Source organism: Hyperolius riggenbachi, chromosome 3 (assembly GCF_040937935.1).
Source record: "Hyperolius riggenbachi isolate aHypRig1 chromosome 3, aHypRig1.pri, whole genome shotgun sequence".
In the NCBI taxonomy this organism is placed as follows: Eukaryota; Metazoa; Chordata; class Amphibia; order Anura; family Hyperoliidae; genus Hyperolius; species Hyperolius riggenbachi.
The window spans coordinates 245516362-245543402 of NC_090648.1; the positions used below are offsets into that span (position 1 = coordinate 245516362).

Sequence of the window (27041 nt, forward strand, 5' to 3'; positions counted from 1 at the left end):
ACAGGCAAAAAGAAATTATTTCGTTTATTTTCTTCTACAGTATTTATATGTATAAAACAAAAAAAATTGCCTCACAAGAGACTGCAAGCATCACAAACAAAGCTCTCCCTTGTGAGAGGTCCTCAGCCTGGGCTAAAAAAGGAAAGACACTTGGGAACAATTATTATTTATCTTTTGTTTATAAAGTACCAACATATTACACCACTGTGTAATAAATAAGGTGTACAGATTACAAGCCTGTATACATAAAAAGTATTAAATGACCACATTATCCAATAACACACACCATGTGCATCACAATGCGTATAATGTAAATGAGACCTTAATTGTGGATCCCCAGAGGTGTATCTTGGTATAGGCTACATGATATACAGTATTTGTCTCTTTTTTGCAGTAAAAATGGCTTCGGGATCATAGTTTTATTCTAATATAGCTTGGGTTTAAATGTAATTATTCTTAGCTATAATTATACTGGAAGTGGATAAAAAACATTGGGTAACTTAGTTTACATATAGTGGCATTAACAGATACTGGGTGCCATGTCAACACAAGGCACAAAAGCTCATACACTAGCTTCAGCCAACAACATAAGCAATTTGTTATTAGCAGAATAACAGCTTCCTGCCATCCATTATTTTTAATTATCACAGAATAAACAAAAGAGCTGGTAGCCGGCCGCGTGACAGAAAGCCAACTCTGTCATAAATTATTGTGATGCTATTCAGTGGAAATGACATCTGGTCTCCAAAGGCTTTCAACCAAATTCCTGGTCCAAGACACAGGAAGGGAAAGATCAAATGAAGATGATATTGGTATTTGAGCAGGGATTACCTTCTTCTCTAATAATGTTGCCATCATCTTTTCAGCCTGAAATCTTCAGGTCTCTTATGCCACCACGTTGATCTCTGCAGGAAACCCGTACTAATTAAAATAAAATTCAGCAGTCTGCAATGTATCACATATACATTTTGTTAATCATCTCTTGGATTTAATTTTAAATCTTAATAAAAGTCTATACAGCGTGCAATGGGAACAATTACACAGCATTAGAGCAAATGATTCATTTTACGTATGCCCAGTTTTCGGATATGATTTATCATAACCCATACTCATTTACATGGATATATAGCAAACATTAGTATTTCAGCAACTCAGCCTCTTGTCAGAAGGTTAAACCTGCAGAGATTAAAAAACCCAATACTACTGTATTTATAATGGGTTATTAAAAACTAGCGCAAATAAAAGTGTAATTGTGCACAGAAAACACAATTTAGCTTTACTCTCTTTATGGTTAATTTAACGTTCACAGCAGATCCCTTTGTCTCAAGGAACAGTTTGCTTTTAGTTGCCCCACAACCCTCATCCCTATTTGGAATGGAATTAAAGCAGGATTAAACGTTGTCTTTTAAATAATAATAAAAAAGATGAATTCTACATATATATATATATATATATATATATATATATATATATATATATATATATATATATATATATATATATATATATCACTTCCTCCCCACCTCCAATAAATAATTATTACACAGTCAGGAGAATGTAGCACTTTGAACCTACAGTCCCTTGTTTCTTAAAGAGAATCTGTATTGTTAAAATCACACAAAAGTAAACATACCAGTGCGTTAGGGGACATCTCCTATTACCCTCTGTCACAATTTCGCCGCTCCCCACCGCATTAAAAGTGGTTAAAAACAGTTTTAAAAAGTTTGTTTATAAACAAACAAAATGGCCACCAAAACAGGAAGTAGGTTGATGTACAGTATGTCCACACATAGAAAATACATCCATACACAAGCAGGCTGTATACACCCTTCCTTTTGAATCTCAAGAGATCATTGTGTGTTTCTTTCCCCCTGCAGTTCTCATGCACTGAAGTTTCAGGCTGCTTGTTTTTCTCCTGCAAACAGCTTTGCCCTTGTCTGTAATTCTTCAGTATGTGAAAGCCCAGACAGCTCAGAGGATGATTTATCCAGCTTGTAAAAGATAAGAGAGAAGAGAGAAGCTGCTCTAATCTAAATAATACACAGGCAGTGTGCATAGAGGGGCCTGAAAGGGTGAGTTCATAGCAGAACCACAACACTGAAGAACTTGGCAGCCTTCCAGACACAGGCCGACAAGTCTGACAGGGGAAAGATACATTGATTTATTACAGAGATAGTGATAGCAGAAAGTGCTGCAGTAAGCCACAACACATTAGAATAGCTTTTGGAACTTGTAGGATGATAAAAAACAGGATGCAATTTTTGTTACGGAGTCTCTTTAAGCCGAGAAAGAGGATGTTGCTTTTTTCAGTGCTTGCAATTTTTGGAGCAATTGCATTTTTTCATGCAGAAGTGAGATCAAGATGGATTGGACACAGGAAAATATGTTACAGGTACAGACCATTTCTTGTGGGGGTGCCATTTTTTTTTAATCCATCATGTATAGAGTTTAATCCTACTTTAAGTATGGTAACTATTGCTTCATGGAGCAGCCACATCTTTAGTAGTTCATGAAGGGAATCCTTTCTTTTGGTTGTGCATGTGTTTTTAGGTCCCTTCAATGGAAGCATATGTCTTGGGAAGGCAGCCATAAGAAACTGTTATTTAAACCTCAACTTAAGTGACATGTGACTCAATGAAATAAACATACGAACATACAGTATATCACTAGACCTACTGAGAAATTGTCTGAAGTCCCTTTGTTTAACAGTTTGTTGAATTCAGGCTGGTTTAAGGGTAAATAAGAGCCAAAAGAGTTTTATTTGGCTAAGAAAAGGCTAGTGATTAGGTTTTAAGTTGGCCATACACAAGGCGACTTGGCATGCCAAGTGCATGCCCAATTGATTATGCGACCAATTTCAGACAGAAATTGGTCGCATTAATCTGTGGGACGTGCTGCAAGATGTAGGGCCTACTTGCAAGGCGGTATTGGCGAGCAATATCGGGACGAGCAACAAAACACCCAACACTGTCCCCAATAATGTGCAATGCAACCTCCCCCCACCCAGTGAACTATACATTACCTGCCTGTGGCCACCGCTTGGCCTCCGCTGGCTCCAGGCACTGCCCTTCATCCATACACGTGACCCATGTCACATGCTCCTGCATTACTTCGGCAGCCTTCAGGGGCGCATGTGTGGACAAAGGGCAGTGCACAGAGGCAGCAGAAGACGGCAGGTCAGCAAGGCGGCAGATGCAGTGTCACAAGACCGATTCCGGGTCAAGTTCAGCATGAAATTGATCAGGAATTGGTCTGTGGTGTATGGGTAGCACACATCTCTCTCTAATCAGATTTGGTTAGTGAGAGATTTGACTCTTGGTCACATCTGCCCAACATCGCTAGATGTATGGCTACCTTTAGCGTTGGAACATTCATAGGGTCATTATTTCAGGGTTTTTTTCAGTTTGTTTTTCAGCTTAACGAAGAAGATTTGCACTGGATTCTGTTTGAAAGGCTGAGATACTGTACATTTCACTGAAGCTAACTGGGAGCATTGCTGGTTGCAGGACAAGTTGTCAGATTGTCTTTTAATTAAGTCATTACTGAGAAAACAAAGCAGATAAAGTGTCCCCCAGTCAGCTCAATGCAATTTTATAATTTTGGAATTGAAATGCAATCTCACGAATTAGCTTCTGAGTGAAGTGGAAGTTTAAATGATTAACTCTTACAGTAGCTTGGAAATCAATTATTACTTTTATGCAGTGTTTAAAGGCGTGATCAGGCAAATAAAAGAAAATAAGTGCTACTTACCCGAGGCTTCCTCCAGGCCCAAGCTTCCAGCATGCTCCTCGCCGAAGCTCATCCTTCAGCCGTTCACCGCAGCTCCGTCCCGGTCCCCGGCGATGACGTCAGGGCGACCTCCAGGTCGGCCTGTACTGCGCCTGTGCAAGCGGCGCTGTCAATCACCGCCATGTGGGTCGGAGCAGACTGCTGCTCCGGCCCACGTGGCAGTGATTGACAGCGCCGCTCATGCAGGCGCAGTACAGGCCAACCTGGTGGTCAGCCTGACGTCATCGCTGGGGACCAGGACGGAGCTGTGGCGAACGGCTGAAGGGAGAGCTGCAGCGGGGGACGTGCTGGGAGCTTGGGCCTGGAGGAAGCCTCGGGTAAGTAGCACTTATTTTCTTTTATTTGCCTGATAACTCCTTTAACTCTTTAGACCAGGGGTTCCTAACCCTGTTCTCAAGTACCACCAACAGTACGTCTTGCAAAAAAAACAAAACACAACCATCCACAAGTGGGGTAATTAGTGTCTCATCAAAACACAAACATCAACATGCACTGTTGGTGGTACTTTTGGACAGGGTTGCACTATGCAAGAGAGGCCAAGGTAATATGGGGTCCAGCGCCTCCTCCCACCCACCATGCAGCATATTAGCTTTGTGCCATATTTACCTGATCGCATATCCTCCTCCTCCCGACAGCCACTTACTGTGTTCTGCATGCATGACTCCCAAAGTCACATGATATATGCACAAAGCACAGCGACAATATTCTACCATGGAACCGGTGTGTACATCTTTAGGGGGCCTAGGATATTCATGTTTGCTGGGGGGGGGGGGCGGAATAAGTGTTACACTTCTGGCCTAAACAAAAAATTAAAATAAGAATCAGGGGCCACAGGATTAAATATAATCGGAAGGTGTGTGTGTGTGTGTGTGCGTGCGTGCGTGCGTGCGTGCGTCAGTCATAAGTTTATTTTCTCTTCAGGTTTGCTTTAAGATATCACAAAATTGGTGTACAAATTGAATATCCCCCTCGAGTTGCAACAACTAAGAGGAGGAATAGTGTTTAACACAGTCCTGAGTTTCAGCCGTCTGATTAGTTTGAGGTAAGTTTTCAGTGGAGGACTACTGGACTGAGTGCCAGGTGTAGCTGGCTTACGCTGATCATTTCTTCTGACACATGGTGGCTACAGGAGCTGCATCAAGGAGCGCCAGTCAGCCGAGGAGAGCTGGGTGAAGCCGAGGAGGAGAAATCATGCAGAGGAGATTGAAGGTCAGCATGAGGGAGAAAAAATGCAGATCAGGATCGAGCTGTCCGCATCTTCCAAGCACCAGAACTGGAAGTCAGTATCATAGCATGGACGAGAAGAGGGGAGAGGTGGAGGGGCAGTGGTACACTTAGCAGCTGTCTGCATTGCATTAATCAGACCAAAAGACGCACTGACTTCCTGACCCCCCCCCCCCCCACACACACACACACACGCACACACTTTTGAGGGAGAAAAAGTGAGTCTTTCGGTCCAAAATATATGGTATTTAACTGTACTGTATGTTATGGGAGAAAACTGGAGTGCCCTGAGGAAACTTACACAGACACTGGGTGGACATACAAACTAGTGCCCTGGCTGGAATTAAAAAGTGGGGATCAAGTGCTGCAAGACTAGAGTGCAATCCACTATGCCACCCTGCCATCCATATTACATGATAATGAGCTTTCACACCATTTTAGAAAGAAGACACCCCAAGGTATTCCGTTAGGAGTACGGTGAGTTCATAGAAGATTTTATTTTTTGTCACAAGTTAGCGGAAAATGACACTTTGTGAAAAAAACCAATAAAAATCATTTTCCGCTAACTTGTGACAAAAAATAAAATCTTCTATGAACTCACCGTACTACTAACAGAATACCTTGGGGTGTCTTCTTTCTAAAATGGAGTCATTTGTGGGGTTCCTATACTGCCCTGGCATTTTAGGGGCCCTAAACCGTGAGGAGTAGTCTTGAAACAAAATTTCACAAAATGACCTGTGAAATCCTAAAGGTACTCATTGGACTTTGGGCCCCTTAGCGCAGTTAGGAAGCAAAAAAGTCCCACACATGTGGTATCGCCGTACTCGGGAGAAGTAGTACAATGTGTTTTGGGGTGTATTTTTACACATACCCATGCTGGGTGGGAGAAATAACTCTGTAAATGGACAATTGTGTGTAAAAAAAATCAAAAGATTGTCATTTACAGAGGTATTTTTCCCACCCAGCATGGGTATGTGTAAAAATACACCCCAAAACACATTATACTACTTCTCCCGAGTACGGCGATACCACATGATTGGCACTTTTTTGCAGCCTAACTGCGCTAAGGGGCCCAAAGTCCAATGAGTACCTTTAGGATTTCACAGGTCGTTTTTGTTTCAAGACTACTCCTCACGGTTTAGGGCCCCTAAAAAGCCAGGGCAGTATAGGAACCCCACTAATGACCTCATTTTAGAAAGAAGACACCCCAAGGTATTCCGTTAGGAGTATGGTGAGTTCATAGAAGTTTTTATTTTTTTGTCACAAGTTAGCGGAAATTGATTTTAATTGTTTTTTTTCACAAAGTGTCATTTTCCGCTAACTTGTGACAAAAAATAAAATCTTCTATGAACTCACCATACTCCAAACGGAATACGTTTGGGTGTCTTCTTTCTAGAATGGGGTCATTTGTGGGGTTCCTATACTGCCCTGGCATTTTAGGGGCCCTAAACCGTGAGGAGTAGTCTTGAAACAAAAATGACCTGTGAAATCCTAAAGGTACTCATTGGACTTTGGGCCCCTTAGCGCAGTTAGGCTGCAAAAAAGTGCCAATCATGTGGTATCGCCGTACTCGGGAGAAGTAGTATAATGTGTTTTGGGGTGTATTTTTACACATACCCATGCTGGGTGGGAGAAATACCTCTGTAAATGACAAGTGTTTGATTTTTTTTACACACAATTGTCCATTTACAAAGAGATTTCTCCCACCCAGCATGGGTATGTGTAAAAATACACCCCAAAACACATTATACTACTTCTCCTGAGTACGGCGATACCACATGTGTGACACTTTTTTGCAACCTAGGTGCGCTAAGGGGCCCAACGTCCTAATCACAGGTCATTTTGAGACATTTGTTTTCTAGACTACTCCTCACTGTTTAGGGCCTCTAAAATGCCAGGGCAGTATAGGAACCCCACAAGTGACCCCATTTTAGAAAGAAGACACCCCAAGGTATTCCGTTAGGTGTATGGCGAGTTCATAGAAGATTTTATTTTTTGTCACAAGTTAGTGAAAAATGACACTTTGTGAAAAAAAACAAAAAATAAATTTCCTCTAACTTTTGACAAAAAATAAAATCTTCTATGAACCCGTCATACACCTAACAGAATACATTGGGGTGTCTTTTTTCTAAAATGGGGTCAGTTTCTGGGGTTCCTATACCTCCCTGGCATTTTACGGGCCCAAAACCGTGAGTAGTCTGGAAACCAAATGTCTCAAAATGACTGTTCAGGGGTATAAGCATCTGCAAATTTTGATGACAGGTGGTCTATGAGGGGGCGAATTTTGTGGAAACGGTCATATGCAGGGTGGCCTTTTAGATGACAGGTTGTATTGGGCCTGATCTGATGGATTGGAGTGCTAGGGGGGTGACAGGAGGTGATTGATGGGTGTCTCAGGGGGTGGTTAGAGGGGAAAATAGATGCAATCAATGCACTGGGGAGGTGATCGGAAGGGGGTATGAGGGGGATCTGAGGGTTTGGCCGAGTGATCAGGAGCCCACACGGGGCAAATAAGGGCCTGATCTGATGGGTAGGTGTGCTAGGGGGTGACAGGAGGTGATTGATGGGTGTCTCAAGGTGTAATTAGAGGGGGGAATAGATGCAAGCAATGCACTGGCGAGGTGATCAGGGCTGGGGCCTGAGGGCATTCTGAGGGTGTGGGCGGGTGATTGAGTGCCCTAGGGGCAGATAGGGGTCTAATCTGATAGGTAGCAGTGACAGGGGGTGATTGATGGGTAATTAGTGGGTAGAGAACAGATATAAACACTGCACTTGGGAGGTGATCTGACGTCGGATCTGCGGGCGAACTATTGGTGTGGGTGGGTGATCAGATTGCCCGCAAGGGGCAGGTTAGGGGCTGATTGATGAGTGGCAGTGACGGGGGGTGATTGATGGGTGGCAGTGCCAGGGGGTGATTGATGGGTGGCAGTGACAGGGGGTGATTGATGGGTGATTGACAGGTGATTGACAGGTGATCAGTGGGTTATTACAGGGAAGAACAGATGTAACTAATGCACTGGCGAATTGATAAGGGGGGGTCTGAGGGCAATCTGAGCGTGTAGGCGGGTGATTGGGTGCCCGCAAGGGGCAGATTAGGGTCTGATATGATGGGTAACAGTGCCAGGTGGTGATAGGGGGTGATTGAGGGGTAATTAGTGGGTAATTAGTGGGTGTTTAGAGGAGACAATAGATGTAAACACTGCGCTTGGGTGGTGATCTGATGTCGGATCTGCGGGCGATCTATTGGTGTGGGTGGGTGATCAGATTGCCCGCAAGGGGCAGGTTAGGGGCTGATTGATGGGTGGCAGTGACAGGGGGTGATTGATGGGTGGCAGTGACAGGGGGTGATTGATGGGTGATTGACAGGTGATTGACAGGTGATCAGTGGGTTATTACAGGGAAGAACAGATGTAAATATTGCACTGGCGAATTGATAAGGGGGGGTCTGAGGGCAATCTGAGCGTGTAGGCAGGTGATTGGGTGCCCGCAAGGGGCAGATTAGGGTCTGATCTGATGGGTAACAGTGACAGGTGGTGATAGGGGGTGATTGATGGGTGATTGATGGGTAATTAGTGGGTGTTTAGAGGAGAGAATAGATGTAAACACTGCGTTTGGGTGGTGATCTGATGTCGGATCTGCGGGCGATCTATTGGTGTGGGTGGGTGATCAGATTGCCCGCAAGGGGCAGGTTAGGGGCTGATAGATGGGTGGCAGTGACAGGGGGTGATTGATGGGTGATTGACAGGTGATTGACAGATGATTGACAGGTGATCAGGGGGGATAGATGCATACAGTACACAGGGGGGGGGGTCTGGGGAGAATCTGAGGGGTGGGGGGGTGATCAGGAGGGGGCAGTGGGCAGGGGGGGGGATAAAAAAAATAGCGTTGACAGATAGTGACAGGGAGTGATTGATGGGTGATTAGGGGGGTGATTGGGTGCAAACAGGGGTCTGGGGGGTGGGCAGGGGGGGGGGGGTCTGAGGGGTGCTGTGGGCGATCTGGGGCAGGGGGGGGAGAAATCAGTGTGCTTGGGTGTGACATAGGGTGGCTGCAGCCTGCCCTGGTGGTCCCTCGGACACTGGGACCACCAGGGCAGGAGGCAGCCTGTATAATACACTTTGTAAACATTACAAAGTGTATTATACACTTTGTATGCGGCGATCGCGGGGTTAACATCCCGCCGGCGCTTCCGTATAGCCGGCGGGATGTTGCGGCGGGCGAGCGGTGACAGGCGCCGGCGGAGGATCGCGTCACGGATGACGCGATCGCTCCGCCCATGCCCTTACAAGGACCGCCGCCTCTGTGGGTGAGCTGGTCCTTAAGGGCTCCACTTCCCGGCCGCCGCTGTGCGTTAGGCGGTCGGGAAGTGGTTAAAGAGGAACTCCAGTGAAAATAATGTAGTAAAAAAAGTGCTTCATTTTTTTACCATAATTATGTATAATTGATTTAGTCAGTGTTTGCTCATTGTAAAATCTTTCCTCTCCCCAATTTACATTCTGACATTTATTACATGGTGACATTTTTACTGTGGGCAGGTTATGTAGCTGCTCCTAGCTGTTTTGGCTGTTAGAGACAGCTGTAAACAGCTAATTCCTGTCTGTGAACATTGTTACATTGTGGCAGTTTGCCCAGAGTACCGCGGTACTCAGAGCTTCTTGTGGGAGGGGTTTCAGCACAATATCAGTCATACAGCGCCCCCTGATGGTCTGTTTGTGAAAATCATTATATTTCTCATGTAAAAGTGGGTATCAGCTACTGATTGGGATAAAGTTCAATTGTAGGTTGGAGTTTCTCTTTAAGTTTATTACTATGTATCAATAGTAATGTTTCCAGTGAAAGTGCGCTCAATAGTGCAAATTATCTCTCATATATATCTCAACCTTATTACAAACAATAATCAAATATATGCATATAAATCTTCCTTGTGTCACAACACCTATATACCTTCCACCTGTAAAAAAGACCCTAAAAAGACACAAACCCCTCCAAGGTGTCTCTGCACCTCTGCTTACAGTCCACCTGCGAGAGATGTGTGTGTGTGTATATATATATATATATATATATATATATATATATATATATATATATATATATATATATATATATATATATATATATATATATATATATATATATATATATATATATAGTTCACCTGTGAAAAAAAACACACATATACTATTGTATATTGGATCGCTGTTCTTTGTCACCAAACATATAAGTGTACCAGTCTTAGATTTCCACGGACACTGCGCTCTCAATATATTCCACCAATCCTTCAATTCTCTGTGCCTTTATACTCCGGATGTGACCATAAAAAAGAAACACAAACAAACAAACATAGCGTGATTCTGTATATATCATATAGTTCCACCACGTGTGTTAAGAATTCTCATGTGGTCCCACCACATACAGGTATCACAGCTTCTCACCCTTTGTGCTGGCTGCCAACCCACAGACAGCTTCTACGCTTATTCCCAGTGATTTTAAATAGTAGCTTTCACCATCCACCAAACTGTGTTGCATAAATGCCACCAAGATCTCCAGCCTCTCACCTTCTATGAATGCTGCCAGATTATAGGTCAGCCACAGCGCTTAATAGATTCCAATCTCGCTGTCTCCTCACCAGTCTAAATTTCCATAGTGTCCAGATTTCATCAAGTTTGAACCTAATGACTAAAGAGGAGTCTCCATAACGTAAAACTGTTGCTTTAATATAAAAGATTAAAAGAGTTGCACTCACATATTTCCATAAAACAATGCGCATATAGTATCCATAAGACGAGCTGTAGTCCACGTCCTTAAGCTCCGCCCAACGCGTTTCGTATCAAATACTCATCAGGGGCTGGAGACGTTAGACCAATAGACATACTTTATACCTTAACTCCTCCTCCTTCCCAGCATGCCTTCACAAGCAGGCACCCAATCATCGGCAGCCAACGTCTGCCTCATATGGAGCGTAATGGGACTTCCGATTACGGGCTTTCGCCCTGTGCGTTCCAGCACATTCACTTCCGCAGTGACTTGCGTCCCATATGCTTGCAAGCCAAACATCACGTACCTATTACGTCAATGCGGCCTTAATCTTTTATATTAAAGCAACAGTTTTACGCTATGGAGACACTATGGTGGAACTATATGATATATACAGAATCACGCTATGTTTGTTTGTTTGTGTTTCTTTGTTATAGTCACATACGGAGTATAAAGGCACAGAGAATTGAAGGATTGGTGGAATATATTGAGAGCGCAGTGTCCGTGGAAATCTATTACCATGTATCGTAAGCAGTGTATCCATTGTGGTTCTATTGTACAGTAAACTATGATTTAGGGCTACAGGACAATGCCATCTTGTGTGTGTGAGGTAACAATGTTTAGGAAGAGAAAATGTATTGCACTTGTAGATGAATGGCTTACAATAAAACAGATAAGATACATTGTTTTAGACTTTCCAAGCTTTGAAATAGCATTGGGTGTAGATTAGTAATAAAGCTACAATTGCACAATGCTGTGGAAAGTTTGGATTAGCAACAGCAGTAGAGATGTCCAGCTTGGTCTGACTTCATCACCAGAAGGATTTTGAAACGTTCGAATACCTTCAGACTGCTTAGTTCACAGCAGAGAGAGAGTTATCTGTGGCAACCAGAAGAAGCAATGTCACTATGTAGCAGTCAAAAAACAACAATAGTGGATTTATTATTTTAGAGAAATCTGTCTATGTATGTTAAACACAGTTGACACCGATGCTAAACATAGATATCGCTTTTAAAGTATCCCTGTCGGAGTCCACAAGGTCTGAAAACTGTCCCTGCTACTTTAAAGAGGAACTGTAGTGACACATAGTAGAATGTAGTTAACTATTCAGGATACCCACTTTTACTGTAATTATCCTGGTTTCAGTACCAGAAACACTTCCTAAATCTATATATTGCTGTATATTTAGCCCTTAGTATTTAGTCCTTTCCTCCCAGTGTTATTTAGCCTAGGCTGTTTAGATAATGGGGATTCTCCTCCCAAAGCATTGTGGGAGACCTAGTATTATTTTTGCAGGCTTTGAAACACCCAGTAAACAAACATTCTGCAGTGATACACTGCAACCAGTAAAGAGGACACCACTGTGATACATTTCATAATATAAATTAGGGTGAGGGAACATCTATAATGGGCAAACACAGACTAAATAATGTATAAATAAATATTATACAAACTTGGCAATTGTATTATGTACATTATTTTCAGTACAGTTCCTATTTAAGTAAACTGGTCATGATATAAATATGAGGATTGCATTTGCTGAGCTCCTTCCACTTCTTTATCTTAATTTGGTTAAATAAAAAAAAATTGGCCATTTATTTAACTACGTCAAGACCGCCCCACGCCAATGGGCGTGGTCGCGGCGGCATCCCCAGGACTGCCTAATGCCAATTGGTGTCAGGTCCTGGAGCAGGCTACTGAAGGTGATGCACGCGCATCTCCTTCTCGGGGGCGGAGCTGTGCAACTTCATCAGTCTCTGAGCAGATATCGCCGCTCGGGAGACTGTTAGACGGCGTGATCGCCATCTATTTACATCGTACAGCGCTGCGATTGGCAACAGCGCTGTACTGGGGACAGCCGTGTGACACGACTGTCCCCTCTGTAACTGCGGGAGTGATCCGCTGTCATAGGCTGAAGCCTATGACAGCCGATCACACTGATTGGCTGGTGGGGGGAGGGAGGGAGGGGGGAGGGAGGGGGAATTTATGAATATTTTAAAAAGCAGCTAATTTTTATTAAAAAATAAACAATAATAAACAAATGTCTGGGGGGCGATCAGACCCCCCCAACAGAAAGCTCTGTTGGTGGGGAGAAAAGGTTGGGGGGGGGGGGATTACTTGTGTGCTGAGTTGTACGGGCCTGCAACTATGCCTTAAAGCTGCAGTGGCCCATTTAGTTAAAATTGCCCTGGTCTTTAGGGGGGTTTTCCACTGCAGTCCTCAAGTGGTTAATTGTTGAAGACATGTTGCATAGCCTTACACCAACACTGAATGTACCACATAGGTGTTGGAAAATATTATCCTGTGATTTATTTAACCTCTTTAGTGCTACGACCAACACTGTGTCGGGCATACCGCTGCAGAGGTTTTCCTGCCGATTGGGACCCGCAGGAATTGATTTATTTCTTTAACTGTATCCATTAGATACTAGCTAGCACTAGGCTAACTAGTATTGTCTACCGGCGCCCCCCAATTGGCCGCAAGCCCCCCTCCATTTGCCCGCTAGATACTTTACCATGCCAAGGTTCAGGGATCTAGCAGCCTCCCGCTTAGCACCGGTCCTCACTATGGGGAGGAACGGGACTGCGCATGACGTCAGTGATGTCAAGACGTCATGTACGATCCTCCCCATAGTGAAGACTGGAGCCGAGCAGGGAGGCTGCACCTATCGTGGGATCCAGGCAGGGTAATGTATCCAGCAGGCAATCGGGGGGGATCGGAGGGTTCCGGAGGTGCCGGCAGACAATACTAGCTAGCCTAGTGCTAGCTAGTATGTAATGGATATAATTTAACAAATAAATTAGCACAGGGGGTGGACTAATAGTGCAAAACCTCCTGAGCGGTGTAACGCTCAGGAGGTTAATTGTTTGAGACACTATCATTTTGCATATCCTTGCAGCAACAATGATTACTCTACATAGGTGTTAAAATATTGTTTGGTCATTTATTTATTTGTTCAAGACACTGACTTGTTGCATAGATTTGCAACAACTCAGATTGCACTGCATAGGTGTAGAAAAGTATTTATTACTCATTTATTTAATAGCAGAAGCCAGGGTTACTGCCAGACTTTGCGGGTTTTTACACTGTCTAACTACTAACTACTGTCTACTATGTAGAACAACAGCAGCAAAGACAGTAACACAAGTTCTGAAACAGGTCTGAGATGTGTGCAGAGTACGTTGCTGCATGTATTTGGAGAATGGAATAAAAGCATACAGCCAGTCATGTAGAGGGATTGTGGACTAGGTCTGTGGGGGCACAAGTCCAGCAGGCTCTTCTACAGAAACCAGCAAGGCCATGACAGGAGCAAACATCCCCACCCCAACACTTAGCATTGCAAAAGTTCCTGTACCTCCCGATGAGTCTCCCATGCTGTTTGAGGATCGTTCAGTGTGATGTACAGAGCAGGAAAAACTTTGATACCCTTTGAGTGTGGTCAGTACCTGCTGGGTGAGGGAACTGGTGCAGTGGCTGCATATGCACAAGTTGGTATAGATGAAAAGGAGGATGATAGTTAACATGAAGTCACCTTGGAACCACTGGCATATCGAAAGGGCTAGCAGCAGTTCCCAAAACAGACAGAGGAAATGCAGCAGTAGACTAGAGATGGAAGGGATTTGACAAATCTTGTCTGAGAAATTCCAATTTCATGTAAAAAATATTATATGCAGAAGAATGAGCAATTCTTTAAGAGGACCGGCTTTTGCAGGTAATGTATTGTTTTGATGACAGGTGTTAGTTGAGCCAGAGTGTCATTAGGCTGCAGAGACTTGTGCTATTCTATGGATACATATCTAGCTCAGGGTGAGCAGCCTATAATGGCTCACAAATGCTAAGATGCATCCACATATCCTGACAAATGCCAGAACTAGGCAATCTATGTCTAGGTAAATAGTACAGAACCATTAGCTACAGGTTATGGAATTCATGATCATTTATATACATGAACACATTTTTCCACTCAGGGTGAGGATTGTTGTCTTGTGGCCAAATGCTACGTTCACAAATAAACTAGATACGGTAGTTAGCAGAAAATGAATTTATCCTCAATTAGGGGCAACAGTTTATTCAGAAGTCCTAAATAACCCTTATCACATATAGCACAGGAAGAACACTGGTCGTTGTATTTCATTCTAACTGTTTAAAGGGAGCATCTGGTTTGAAAAGAAACGAGCAGCCTGTACATAATATATTCAAGCTTATCTGTAAATATTTGTGTTCCAGGCCTGGAATGACAGTGAAAGTCATAAACAACCATAAAGGCAGTCTAAATTATTATTGCCATGTTAAACACCAATAAATCAGTATTCCAATGAGCGGTAATGTGTGTGCCCACTCCATTACTATTCACATATTCATTTTCTCATTTCAGTAAGCACAAGTCCTTGGATCACAGATCTCCATCATCATTGCATTGCAAGCATGGCTTGTGGATGCATTCCCTCTGCTCATATTTTCAGGTTGCAGAGTTCTGGATAATTGTGCTGGCTCTGGCTGAGGAGGAGTGTACACGATGCTAACCTTCCCTTTGCTCAGCACTACCTTATTATAATGTGTGACACTCATTCTGTTGTAAGAGAGCACAGATTTGCTGGGAGGATAATTAAAAATGAAAAACAAAAGCTGGACTTCTTTTTTTTTTTTTTAACACGTATAGACGAATGTCTCAACTTTTGCCCCTGGGCTGGCAGAATCTGTGTTGATGATAATAAATCCAGGAGGACGCTGCCTAATTTCTGGATGACTTCAAATATGCCAATGTGCACTTACATTTAGAGAATAAAAGGGCTAACTGAACTGGAGGATGATGGGAATATCATTCCTATCAAGAAGGGGAATGAGCATCTTTCTACTGGTGCCTCTAGCTTTCATCCACGTATCTTTCTTGCACACGTATCTTTCTTGCACACGTAGGAAGTGTTACCTGGAAACAGGCAACTACTTAATGAAAGCGTGTTTTATTTTTTCCTTGCTGAAAAACCTTGATATAACTGGCCAGCCCTTTTATCATACGCAGAAAACGTGGTAAAAAAAAGCAGTACAGTCATTTAAATCCTCCCAAGGACTGACTGATATATTTATAAAGGGAAAATGTTGTACTAGTAGTTGCAATTTTGTTTTGGAACACAATTATATTTCAGAAAACATTAAACAGAGTACAATTTTAAGTGTTTGCTCTGTGACCTGCAGATAAACTTGTAACCGCTAGGTTACTCTAGGCCACTAACCTAGTGAATGGGTTAGATACAATAAGAAGATTGACTGTTACAGAAGCCACTTACACCTCAATCAAAACATGAACTGAAGAGGATGATACCTTTCCAGCTCCTTGCCTTTAGTGATTCAACATGACCTCTGCTATAAAGGTAATGGAACATTTCAACTGAAGTGGACCTGGAGAGCTGTCAATCTCTTCATACAAATTACTAATTGCAGGGAACACTGTTCATTGTAGACTCTCTTTTCATTGTATTTAACCCTTTTACTAGGTTAAGTGCCATAATCTGTTAACAGAGGGGGTATAGAGGGAATCAGCTGTGAGAGGAATATGGAGGCTGCCATATTTATTTCTTTTTAAATAATACCAGTTGCCTGGCAGTCCTACTGATCCCGTCTCTCTAATAGTTTTAGCCATAGACCAGGAACAAGCATGCTGTAGATCAGGTACTCTGACTCAGCTAACTCAGGTTTGACTGGGTTTGCCATTTGCTTCTTCCAGGGTTTTGACTCAGACACTACTTATGCTACAAGATCAACAGGCTGCCAGGCAACTGGCATTGTTTATTAGGAAATAAATATGACAGCCTCCATATCTCTTTCACCTTGGTTTCCCTTTAAAGTAGAACTCTAGATTGTAGCATACACAAGAAAAAAGGCAGAAGCGTGCACCTTCCGTCACTCAAGATTTGACCAAGTGTCAGTTCAGACGTGAAGCGGTTGTCGCTCCACCGCTCTGAGCCTCCACCCACCTCCTGCACCGCTCACCCTGCTACACTCGGGACACGTAAGATACACCTGGTGGTATAGCAACAGCACGCCTGTTTGATATTTGATGTATTCAATGTGAATGGATGTATATGGACTGTTACACTATGCCAGTAAATCTTAAGTGACAGAAGGTGCACGCTTCTGCCTTTTTTCTTGTGTATAATAATCTGAATAATCTGAACATTTGTATAGCGCTTTTCTCCTGTCGGACTCAAAGCGCTCAAGAGCTGCAGCCACTGGGACGCGCTCAAGAGGCCACCCTGCAGTGTTAGGGAGTCTTGCCTTGAACTCCTTACGGAATAGGTACTTGACCTAGCCAGGATTCGAACCCTGGTCTCCCATGTCAAAGGCAGAGCCCTTAACCAGTACTCTATCCAGCCACTGTATGCTGCAATTTGAAGTATTTTCTACTGTATGAGCAGAGCACATGATACAGGCAACAGTCACATTATACAGCAAAGGTGACACAGGGCAGTGGAGGGCATATTTTTGCTATAGCGGACCTACATCATTTTCCTTTTCAATATTAGGGATGTGCCACACTGCCACTCCTCTTTTTTCTTGTGCATAAAAGAACTCTAGAATGTGTTAAATAAACATACTCCCTAGTTATGTCACCTATTGTAATTAATCGTTAAAAAATGTTCTCCCTTGATTACAAAAAGCTGTGAAAGAAAATTAAAATACAATTTTTGTTATTAAAAATAGGAAATGTCATATAATTAATTAAGGAGGCACCACAGAAATATAAAATAGTTAAACACTGTTAAAATTAAATAGTCTTACCTTATGCGAGGAACAGGAGATAAGAAATGTTAACGGGCACAAACATAGGCATTTAGCAAGCCTTTCCAGCTTCATCAGGTCTATACAACAGTTCTGGAAACAAATAAAACATAGGCTTACAAGTCCAGCGTTTCGTTTCACAACAACCCAAAACAATTGAATAAACACATATGTAAAAGTACTATATATATATATATATATATATATATATATATATATATATATATATATATATATATATATATATATATATATATATATATATATATATATATATATATATATATATATATATATATATATATATATATACACACTGTATATATATATATATATATATATATATATATATATATATATATATACACACTGTATATATATATATATATATATATATATATATATAAACAATACATACGTATTTATTACATACATTATTTGTTTCCAAACACTGTACTATTGACATGAGGAAGTTGGTAGGGCCCACAAAATGCGGTGTTTTTGTGTCAAATAAAACGTCTTACCTTCCATTCTTCACATGAGGTATGACTATATAGTTTAAAGTTTTTAAATATTGTATATCCCTGAGGCACCTCCTCCCACCCTCCCACTCTACCCTAGTTTACAGGTCCCCCCCAGTACTTTATATCCAGCGTGTATTTTTTCCTTTTTTGTTTTGATTGTCCTTGAGAGCAACCAACATCAATTATAAGAAGATTCCTGAGCTAGTCCGCATGTAATCGGATTTCTCGGTGTGCAAGCAGTGTGGTAGTTATACAGCAATGCATCTTTGTGAATAATATTCTCTTCAATTATTTACCTAAGTGTTTTAAATACTACACTGTATTGCCAATCCTGGTTTTCGGTTTGTTCCTTTTTCCCTTCTGAGCCTCGAGCCTTTCTTTTACGGCAGTGCTGTCCAACTTCGTCAACATGGTCCTGGGAGTCTTGGTCTGGAGGGGATGGAGCAGCAACATCATGGCTTTTGGAGGGCAAAGAGAAAGAGGTGGGCAAGGCAGAAGTATTGAGAGGAAGTGGAGTGACACAGCACTGGCGGCCACGGCAAAAAAATCTCAAGGACTGAAAGTCGCCTGTAGGCCGCCATTTGAACAGCCCTACTCTACTGGATACATCCTTTAAATTAAAAGCCAGGCAGAGGTTGCCCTACAATATAAGTAGCCTAAGGTGTTTCTCTAGTATAGGTAGCCTCCTAGTATAGATAGCCAAAGGTGTCCCTACACTATAGGTAGAAGCAGTAGAGTGTTGTACCATGTTAGCCATCAGTAAAAGCAAGAAGTTTTGAATCAAGATGGAACCATTTATTGGCTAATTTAGAGGGGGGTAAAAGTAAGCATTCGGTGTATAAGCCTTCTTCAGACGTTTCCCCTGCATACTGGCAAAATTTTAGAACACACAGCTTATATACACTGGACATTAGAAAGTGAGCAATTATTTTGCAAACATAAATAATGCCATTAGATGAATTAATTCCAACATCAGGAGGGTCTCACAAAGGGTGCCTGTGTCTTCTTGTTTTTTGTCCTAATAAAATGTTCTGATTGTTTACAAGTTCCAATTGGTACAGTCTATTAGTTCCTTGCTTTTTTTCAGTGCTCACATACTATGATTGCCCATGTGGCATCTTATCCATATTTATATATATTTAATACAGTGCTAGTTTACATGTATCTATCCCATAATCCCCCCTTCTCGTTTTTGTTCTATGTACTGAAATCGGTAGAATGATACCTGGAAATTAGTGATGAAAATTATAGAGGGGACAAATTATGATTAGCTTTATAAGTCATGGCTAGGTATTTGATCTGAGTCCTTTGAATGCGGCAAGCAGTGGACGGACTGGCAGAGAGAGGCAAGCATAAGAGGAGGGGAAGGAGAGGGTAGAGTTGGGCCGAACGGTTCGCCGGCGGACGTGGTTCGCGCGAACGTAGGTGGTTCGCGTGCGGGTACCGCACGCGAACCTTTTGCGGAAGAAGTTCGGTTCGCCCCATAATGCACTGAGGGTCAACTTTGACCCTCTACATCACAGTCAGCAGGCCCAGTGTAGCCAATTAGGCTACACTAGCCCCTGGAGCCCCACCCCCCCCTTATATAAGGCAGGCAGCGGCGGCCATTACGGCCACTCGTGTGCCTGCATTAGTGAGAGTAGGGCGAGCTGCTGCAGTCTCTCATATAGGGAAAGATTAGTTAGGCTTAACTTCTTCCTGGCTGCATACCTGTTCTGTTCAGTGAGCCCTCAGCCCACTGCATACCTGTACTGTGATCCTGCCACTGCATACCTGTTCAGTGATCCTGCCACTGCATACCTGTTCAGTGATCCTGCCACTGCATACCTATTCTGTTCAGTGAGCCCTCAGCCCACTGCATACCTGTACTGTGATCCTGCCACTCCATACCTGTTCAGTGATCCTGCCACTGCATACCTGTTCTGTTCAGTGAGCCCTCAGCCCACTGCATACCTGTACTGTGATCCTGCCACTGCATACCTGTTCAGTGATCCTGCCACTGCATACCTGTTCAGTGATCCTGCCACTGCATACCTGTTCTGTTCAGTGAGCCCTCAGCCCACTGCATACCTGTACTGTGATCCTGCCACTCCATACCTGTTCAGTGATCCTGCCACTGCATACCTGTTCTGTTCAGTGAGCCCTCAGCCCACTGCATACCTGTACTGTGATCCTGCCACTCCATACCTGTTCAGTGATCCTGCCACTCCATACCTGTTCAGTGATCCTGCCACTGCATACCTGTTCAGTGATCCTGCCACTGCATACCTGTTCTGTGAACCCGCCACTGTATACCTGTTCTGTTCAGTGGACCCGCCACTGTATACCTGTTCTGTGAACCCGCCACTGTATACCTGTTCTGTTCAGTGGACCCGCCACTGTATACCTGTTCTGTTCAGTGGACCCGCCACTGTATACCTGTTCTGTTCAGTGGACCCGCCACTGTATACCTGTTCAGTGAACCCGCCACTGCATACCTGTTGTGTTCAGTGAACCTGCCACTGCATACCTGTTGTGTTCAGTGAACCTGCCACTGCATACCTGTTCTGTGAACCCGCCACTGTATACCTGTTCTGTTCAGTGGACCCGCCACTGTATACCTGTTCAGTGAACCTGCCACTGTATACCTGTTCTGTTCAGTGGACCCGCCACTGTATACCTGTTTAGTGAACACGCCACTGCATACCTATTGTGTTCAGTGATCCTGCCACTGCATACCTGTTCTGTGAACCCGCCACTGTATACCTGTTCTGTTCAGTGGACCCGCCACTGTATACCTGTTCTGTGAACCCGCCACTGTATACCTGTTCTGTTCAGTGGACCCGCCACTGTATACCTGTTCTGTTCAGTGGACCCGCCACTGTATACCTGTTCTGTTCAGTGGACCCGCCACTGTATACCTGTTTAGTGAACACGCCACTGCATACCTATTGTGTTCAGTGATCCTGCCACTGCATACCTGTTCTGTGAACCCGCCACTGTATACCTGTTCTGTTCAGTGGACCCGCCACTGTATACCTGTTCTGTGAACCCGCCACTGTATACCTGTTCTGTTCAGTGGACCCGCCACTGTATACCTGTTCTGTTCAGTGGACCCGCCACTGTATACCTGTTCTGTTCAGTGGACCCGCCACTGTATACCTGTTCTGTTCAGTGGACCCGCCACTGTATACCTGTTCTGTGAACCCGCCACTGTATACCTGTTCTGTTCAGTGGACCCGCCACTGTATACCTGTTTAGTGAACACGCCACTGCATACCTATTGTGTTCAGTGATCCTGCCACTGCATACCTGTTCTGTGAACCCGCCACTGTATACCTGTTCTGTTCAGTGGACCCGCCACTGTATACCTGTTCTGTTCAGTGGACCCGCCACTGTATACCTGTTCTGTTCAGTGGACCCGCCACTGTATACCTGTTCTGTTCAGTGGACCCGCCACTGTATACCTGTTCTGTTCAGTGGACCCGCCACTGTATACCTGTTCTGTTCAGTGGACCCGCCACTGTATACCTGTTCTGTTCAGTGGACCCGCCACTGTATACCTGTTCTGTGAACCCGCCACTGTATACCTGTTCTGTTCAGTGGACCCGCCACTGTATACCTGTTTAGTGAACACGCCACTGCATACCTATTGTGTTCAGTGATCCTGCCACTGCATACCTGTTCTGTGAACCCGCCACTGTATACCTGTTCTGTTCAGTGAACCCACCGCATCAGTGCGCATACCTGTGCAGTTAAGTGAACCCACCTACCTACGTGAGTGCACGCAGTGTGATATACCACTCCGTGCATACCCAATATGGACAAAACAGGTAGAGGAAGAGGAAGAGGTAGTGGCAGAGGCAGAGGAAGGCCACCCGGCAGGTCTGCGCGAGGTCGTGTAAATGTAATTTCGTGTGGACCTGGCCCACAGTACAGTGCTCGGAAGAAGGCACGTCCCATCACCTCCCAAGATTGTCAGGACGTGGTTGAGTATTTAGCGACACAGAACACCTCATCTTGCTCAGCCACCAGCGCTACTACTAGCACCACTTCCGCTGCATTTGACACTTCGCAAGAATTATTTAGTGTTGAAATCACTGATGCACAGCCATTGTTGTTACAGCCAGATGAACTTTCACCAGCTAATATGTCTGAGTTACGCGGCAACACTATGGATGTTACGTGTCAGGAGGATGAAGGACCTACTGATGGTGCAAGTTTGGATTTGTCTGAGGCAAGCGAAGCTGGGCAGGATGACTACGATGATGACGGTAATAGGGATCCTCTGTATGTTCCCAATAGAGGAGATGAAGAGGGGGACAGTTCAGAGGGGGAGTCAGAGAGTAGTAGGAGGAGAGAAGTTGCTGAAAGAAGCTGGGGCAGCTCTTCGTCAGAAACAGCTGGTGGCAGAGTCCGGCACCATGTATCGCCACCTATGTACAGCCAGCCAACTTGCCCTTCAGCATCAGCTGCTGAGGTCCCCATAGTGCCCACATCCCAGGGTGGCTCAGCGGTGTGGAAATTTTTTAATGTGTGTGCCTCAGATCGGACCAAAGCCATCTGTTCGCTCTGCCAACAAAAATTGAGCCGTGGAAAGGCCAACACTCACGTAGGGACAAGTGCCTTACGAAGGCACCTGGAGAAAAGGCACAAACAGCAATGGGATGGCCACCTGAGCAAAAGCAGCAGCAGCACACAAAAGAAAAGTCACCCTCCTTCTCCTCTTCCTCCTTCAGGTGCATCATCTGCTTCTGCCGCTTTCTCCTTTGCACCTTCACAGGCACCCTCCTCCACTCCGCCTCTGCCCTTGAGCAGTTCCTGCTCCTCTGCCCACAGCAGCAGTCAGGTGTCCGTGAAGGAAATGTTTGAGCGGAAGAAGCCACTTTTGGCCAGTCACCCCCTTGCCCGGCGTCTGACAGCTGGCGTGGCGGAACTGTTAGCTCGCCAGCTGTTACCATACCGGCTGGTGGACTCTGAGGCCTTCCGTAAATTTGTGGCCATCGGAACACCGCAGTGGAAGATGCCAGGCCGCACTTATTTTTCGAGAAAGGCCATACCCCAACTGCACCGTGAAGTTGAGAGGCAAGTGGTGTCATCTCTTGCGAAGAGCGTTGGGTCAAGGGTACACCTGACCACGGATGGCTGGTCTGCCAAGCACGGGCAGGGCCGCTACATTACCTACACAGCCCATTGGGTGAACCTGGTGGTGAACGATGGCAAGCAGAAAGCGGCGGACCAAATTGTGACACCTCCACGGCTTGCAGGCAGGCCTCCTGCCACCTCCTCTCCTCCTGCTACATGCTCTTCGCTGTCCTCCTCCTCCTCCTTGGCTGAGTGGCAGTTCTCCTCTCCAGCTACACAGCCCCAGCTCCGCAGGGCCTATGCTGCATGCCAGGTACGACGGTGTCACGCCATCTTAGACATGGCTTGTCTCAAAGCGGAGAGTCACACTGGAGCAGCTCTCCTGGCTGCTCTTAAGAAACAGGTGGATGAGTGGCTGACCCCGCACCACCTGGAGATAGGCAACGTGGTGTGCGACAACGGCAGCAATCTGCTTGCCGCTTTGCATATGGGGAAGCTGACACACATACCCTGCATGGCACATGTCATGAATCTAGTGGTTCAAAGATTTGTGGCAAAGTTCCCTGGCTTAGCGGATGTCCTGAAGCAGGCCAGGAAGTTCTGTGGGCATTTGAGGCGCTCTTACACAGCCATGGCACGATTTGCAGAAATTCAGCGTAAAAACAACATGCCGGTGAGACGCCTCATTTGCGATAGCCCCACTCGCTGGAACTCGACCCTGCTCATGTTCTCCCGCCTGCTAGAACAGAAGAAAGCCGTCACCCAGTACCTCTACAACTGGAGTAGAACGAAACAGTCTGGGAAGATGGGGATGTTCTGGCCCGACAACTGGACACTGATGAAAAATGCATGCAGGCTCATGCGGCCGTTTGAGGAGGTGACCAACCTGGTGAGCCGCAGTGAGGGCACCATCAGCGACTTAATTCCCTACGCGTACTTCTTGGAGCGTGCTGTGCGTAGAGTGGCGGATGAAGCTGCGAATGAGCGTGACCAGGAACCGTTACGGCAGGAACAGGCATGGGACCAATTTTCATCAGACCCAGCTGTTTCCTCAACACCTGCGGCAGCACAGAGGGGGGAGGAGGAGGAAGAAGAGAGGTCGTGTGCAGAAGACGAGTCAGACTCAGAGGATGATGAGCAAGGTGTTTCTTTGGGGGAGGAGGAGGAGGAGGGGACAGCGGCAGGAGAACAACCGCAGCAGGCGTCGCAGGGGGCTTGTGCTGCTCAACCTTCCCGTGGTATTGTTCGCGGCTGGGGGGAGGAGGTTGACTTACCTGACGTCACTGAGGAAGAGCAAGAGGAGATGGAGGGTACTGGATCCGACTTTGTGCAGATGTCGTCTTTTATGCTGTCCTGCCTGTTGAGGGACCCCCGTATAAAAAACCTCAAGGGGAATGAGCTGTACTGGGTGGCCACACTACTAGACCCTCGGTACAGGCACAAAGTGGCGGACCTGTTACCAACTCACCGGAAGGTGGAAAGGATGCAGCACATGCAGAACCAGCTGTCAACTATGCTTTACAATGCCTTTAAGGGTGATGTGACGGCACAACGCCAGCAAGGTACCACTGCCACTAATCCTCCTCCCGTGTCCACGCAGTCAAAGACAGGACGCTCCAGCGATCTCATGGTGATGTCGGACATGCGGGCGTTCTTTAGTCCAACGCCTCGCCGTAGCCCTTCCGGATCCACCCTCCACCAACGCCTCGACCGGCAGGTAGCCGACTACCTGGCCTTAAGTGTGGATGTAGACACTGCTGTGAACAGCGATGAGGAACCCTTGAACTACTGGGTGCGCAGGCTTGACCTGTGGCCAGAGCTGTCCCAATTTGCCATCCAACTTCTCTCCTGCCCTGCCGCAAGCGTCCTCTCAGAAAGGACCTTCAGCGCAGCTGGAGGCATTGTCACAGAGAAGAGAAGTCGCCTAAGTCACAAAAGTGTTAAGTACCTCACCTTTATCAAAATGAATGAGGCATGGATCCCGGAGGGCTGCTGCCCGCCCCAAGACTAAGTCAGTCCCCGCACACACAGCATCTCTGCCTGCACGCCGTGTGACTGGCTGCCTGGCCTGCCCCAAAAAGACTAAGTCGCTCCCAGTCCCTCCACACAGCATGTCTGCCTGCAGGCCGCTTCACTACCTTCTCCGCCACCACCAACAGGGTCCGGGACTCCAGGCGGATTGCTGAATTTTTTAGGCCGCTGCTAGCAGCGGCCGCTGTAATAATTTTTATGGTGCGTGTACATGACTGCCTAATTTTTCTGGCTGCACTGAGGGCAGCTGCAACAACAAAAGAAAAGGCATGTACATGCGCCCATTCCCCTTCGTGATCATTACCTTGCCGTGGTGAAGGGGCTTGCGTATCACAATGAAGCAATGACCGGCGCCTAGATGAGTGTCTCGGGGGGCACACAAAAGATAATAAGGTCGTTGCTTCATTGTGGTCAGACCAAATTTGATCAGCTGGACAGTCACTGTTCTGTCATTCAGCTACATCAGCCAGGCCGACCATATGGGCTGTAAAGCCACCAAAACCTGCACTCTCGCCATGGTGCGCACCAGTCCAGCACGGCCGTCACTAGTACAAACAGCTGTTTGCGGTGCGTTACACGGTGAGTTTGGTGTGTCAGTGTGAAGCAGTACCTTAATTACACTACCTGATTGATGTATACACATGCAAGATGTTTTAAAGCACTTTAGGCCTGTCATTTAGCATTCAATGTGATTTCTGCCCTTAAAACGCTGCTTTGCGTCAAATCCAGATTTTTCCCGGGGACTTTTGGCGTGTATCCCACTCCGCCATGCCCCCCTCCAGGTGTTAGACCCCTTGAAACATCTTTTCCATCACTTTTGTGGCCAGCATAATTATTTTTTTTTTTCAAAGTTCGCATCCCCATTGAAGTCTATTGCGGTTCGCGAACTTTAACGCGAACCGAACGTTCCGCGAAAGTTCGCGAACCCGGTTCGCGAACCTAAAATCGGAGGTTCGGCCCAACTCTAGGAGAGGGGAATGAGGCAGACAGCAGAGTGGGGACTGGAGGAGCACAGGCTGTTTATTGGAAGGCTGCAGAGTAGGTTGTTGCAGTAATTAATATGAGATACAATTAGGGCATACACAAGAATTTTAGTTTAACAAAAAAGTCTTATTACTACAAGTTTGTTACAAAAGCAATATAAATTGTTTTCAGCTACAGTTAAAAATAGAGAAATAAACAGAGGCCCAAAAGGCAAAGTACCAGTTCAGACCTCTGTGATAATAAAATACACAAAAAAAAGTAAGTTTTATAACGGTTATAGAAACTAGCACTTTAATTGCAATGCTTTCTCCCACAGGGAGGTAACAAGAACAAATAAAATCACCCTCTCAGTGAAGAATTACCTGAAAGTGCCTAATTGAACCAACCCATATGAAAAACAGAAGAATTACAATAACAAAAAAAAATGTATACACAAGCATTTTAAGAGCCTTTTGCATAAGGAGGCGATTAATATGATGTGGTAAAATACTATCCCATGACAGCAGGCATTAGGAGCTGGAGTTATTGATGTGTTAGATATTTTTCATCCTCTATTTAACCTCCTTGCCGGTCTAATTCTCCCCGGCAAAGAGGCAGCGCAGCACTTTTTAAAAAAAAATTTTTTAAAATCATGTAGCGAGCCCAGGGCTCGCTACATGATAGCCGCTGAGCGGCGGCATCCCCCCACCCCCCACCCACTCAGATCGCCTTCGGCGATCAGAGTAAGCAGGAAATCCCGTTCAGAACGGGATTTCCTGCAGGGCTTCCCCGATCGCCATGGTGACGGGGCGGGATGACGTCACCGACGTCATGGACGTCGGGACATCACAGGGAATCCCGATCCTCCCCTCAGCGCTGCCTGGCACTGATTGGCCAGGCTGTGCAGGGGTCTGG

General features: G+C 45.2%; 1 protein-coding gene across 6 annotated transcripts in view; it reads right to left on the reverse strand.

Annotated features, from left to right (window-relative positions):
- USP6NL (USP6 N-terminal like) overlaps positions 1–27041 on the reverse strand; it is a 402543-nt gene that overhangs the window by 17501 nt on the left and 358001 nt on the right. Inside the window, exons 17-18 of one of the 6 annotated variants that reach the window (XR_011030374.1) lie at positions 17545–17637; positions 596–905 (exon numbers count right to left, since the gene is read on the reverse strand). The exons of 2 other annotated variants lie outside the window; for them this stretch is intronic. The gene's annotated coding sequence lies outside the window, so the exon portion shown is untranslated. Of the gene's footprint in view, positions 1–595; positions 946–17544; positions 17638–27041 lie in introns of those variants that run through there. 3 more of the 6 variants (XR_011030372.1, XR_011030376.1, XR_011030375.1) reach the window with 3 other exon arrangements.